This window comes from Artemia sp. Qi Xiang Cuo, chromosome 1 (assembly GCF_049724085.1).
Source record: "Artemia sp. Qi Xiang Cuo chromosome 1, ASM4972408v1, whole genome shotgun sequence".
Classification (NCBI taxonomy): Eukaryota; Metazoa; Arthropoda; class Branchiopoda; order Anostraca; family Artemiidae; genus Artemia; species Artemia sp. Qi Xiang Cuo.
Genome location: NC_142794.1, coordinates 105,112,376 through 105,115,286, shown reverse-complemented (window position 1 = coordinate 105,115,286; position 2,911 = coordinate 105,112,376).

The window sequence follows — 2,911 nt, the reverse complement described above, 5'->3', positions numbered from 1 at the left end:
ATGCGCAAAGACCACAGCTGGTTTTTCCAAAACAGTGAGGTGAAAGTCCTCTATCGTATTGTAGTTTCTAAGTTGGCTTCAGCTATTGGAAGCGTTTTGTGGATGTAGAGGTGATTCTGAATATCTAGTAAGAGCAGAGAATTTCCAACAGCATGAGTAACTCGTCTCAAAGAAACATTTGCAACAAAACAATAGATAACGCTTTGTAAATTATTTATAGTTAAATTTCTAAAATTAATCTTCTCAACAAAAAGTAAAGAGCAATATTATAATTTAAACGAAAGCAATTAAGTCACGTGAAAAATAAAAAATAAAACGAAGAGAGATTACTTTGACGTAAGAAATGGGACCGATAACAAGCTACGCAATAAGTAGTGCTGTCTCACTCCTTTATTGTATATATAGAAACAATGGAGTTTGGCCTATTCCACCGGAAAATTCCCGCAAGAAATTCTAGTCCCTAGAAATATCCCCCCCCCACAAAAAAAAATTTTGGTCTCGGGAGATTCTAACCTTGAAACAGATTCTAACCTTGACGAAGAAAAATTAATAATTTTACATCAGCTATTATGAAGGGGGGACTTTGGGTTATTGCAAGTGGAGGGGGAATATCCAATGCCTAAAAAAGTGTATTTCAATACCTCAATTGTCTAAATCTCAATGACGCTTCAGATAAATATAGAAAAGGGTACGGGGGAGGAGGGTGTTTGAGAATTAATGTTTCATCTCCTTTCATTTGGACTTAGTCTGAATAGGAGTGCTGTATGGCACTTAATTATAATTGCCATTTAATTATATTCAATGAGGTGTAAAGCGCACATGAGCTAAGATAAAGGAGGAGTGGTGGATCGTTTTGTTAGCAAAGGGGACAGGCACCCCAACAGGCGCATCTTAATATCAAAACATTCTAACTCACTGAGTCTTTAGACGAATATAGAATTAGTTTTAGGAAAGGAGAAAGGGGCGAGGTAGAAGCTGATTTCTAACCCCTCTTTATTTCCTGGAATTTTTCTGCTCTACAGCCTTATTATGAAAGTAATGGGCAGCATTAAGCCCTAAAAAGATCAGAATTCATTTCGTATATGAGGGATGCTGTCACTCCGTGTAACACCCCACCCCTTCTCATGGTGTTAACAATTTGGAAGATGCTCATTCAATTGAAAATTGACAGTTCTAGTGCTCTTTTTAAAAATGAAAAGTAAGTTGAGAGCGATCAGCGACTGTGCTAAAGCCTGTTGTTACCTCTGGTCTATTCGCAGCCACTTAGGACATCTGACAAACATTTCTAGGCCTCTATCTGTTGAGAATATTTGAAAATATCAACAAATTTGTATCCAAGAATGTCGTAGCGACATCCTCGATGTCATTATGACTCAAGCTTTTGGCCATGATCAATGCTGGGATACAGCGGAAGAAAAGGGGGATGCTCGATCTTGGGAGTCCACTGGCGTAGAACTCTTAGGATAATATTTTTGGTAAGAGAATCTTCAACATTTCGGTGTGGCAAGGGAAGGGGCTAGGGGCTTAGAAATGAGCCACAAAAAAATTTTCCTGATCAATCTGAAACTTGCAGCGGCAAGTCCTTGAGCCAAGCGGACTAATAATGTACAAAACATTATTTAAAGAGTTTGTCCCTTTGAATTTTTCCACCCTCTAGCGTAGGAGGTTCAAAAAAGCACTAAAATTTTTCCGAATATTTACTTTCCCTCGTAATACAGCTAAAAAATGGCCAAAAAAGTGTTAAAAAAATTTTCACACAAACTTCAGATTGACGGAACAATTTTAGAACATTCGGAGGTGTATCATTAGATTGAAAATTCAAAGTTCTTGAGTCCTTTTTAAAGACCGAAAGGTCTTGGAGGGCCTCCAGCCTTCCTCTCGGTTCTTTTTCTACCGTCCCCTATCCATTATGATATTAAATCAAATTTTGAAATATTGATAGGATATTCCAAAATTTCTTCATTTCATTATTATTTTTACTGGTCAAAATCTCTCTGTGACTGATTATTTTTTTTTTGCATTTGGGAAGAATTCTCGACGAAAAGTAAACTTTTTTGCAAAGAGGGGGGGGGGAGTTCTGGGGGGTGTCCTCCGGGGGAAATTAGCCTGGCACCAGAATCAATGTCAATGCTACTTATTAGTAGATTTTCTGAAGTAATCTGTATTTTTAAGTTTTTCTACTATATCAGGGAGCTACTTAAATATGATTTTTTGGAGTGGAGCAAAGGCTGCAAAGGTTTGAATGTCTGCATCGCCATTTTACGATATTTGAAGTGAGTACTTTTGTTCATGCATCTTACATACCTTGAGTTGCCTTTTTTTTCTGTCCTGGTTCAGCTTTCTTAATGTGATTTTAGCACCGTTTAACGAGGTTAGGTTGGTTTAGGTTAGCTTAAGTTAGATTTTTAACCCATTTCAGATACTTAGACCCAAATTTAACCCAATGTAACTTAACTTAATCTAAACTAACATAATCCTACCTAACCTAACTTTAACTTTTACCATCATAGCTTGCATAAGACTGAAAAAGCTGACTCGCAAAGCTAATAGAATCGAAGCAGAGAAAAATGTATTTCGGATATTCACCGATGAATGCCGACATTAACTATATTTTGGACATTCACTGCAATACACACACACACACACACACATACACACACACACACACACACACACACACACACACACACACACACACACACACACACACACACACACACACACACACACACACACACACACACACACACACACACACACACACACACACACACACACACACACACACACACACACACACACACACACACACACACACACACACACACACACACACACACACACACACACACACACACACACACACACACACACACACACACACACACACACACACACACACACACACACA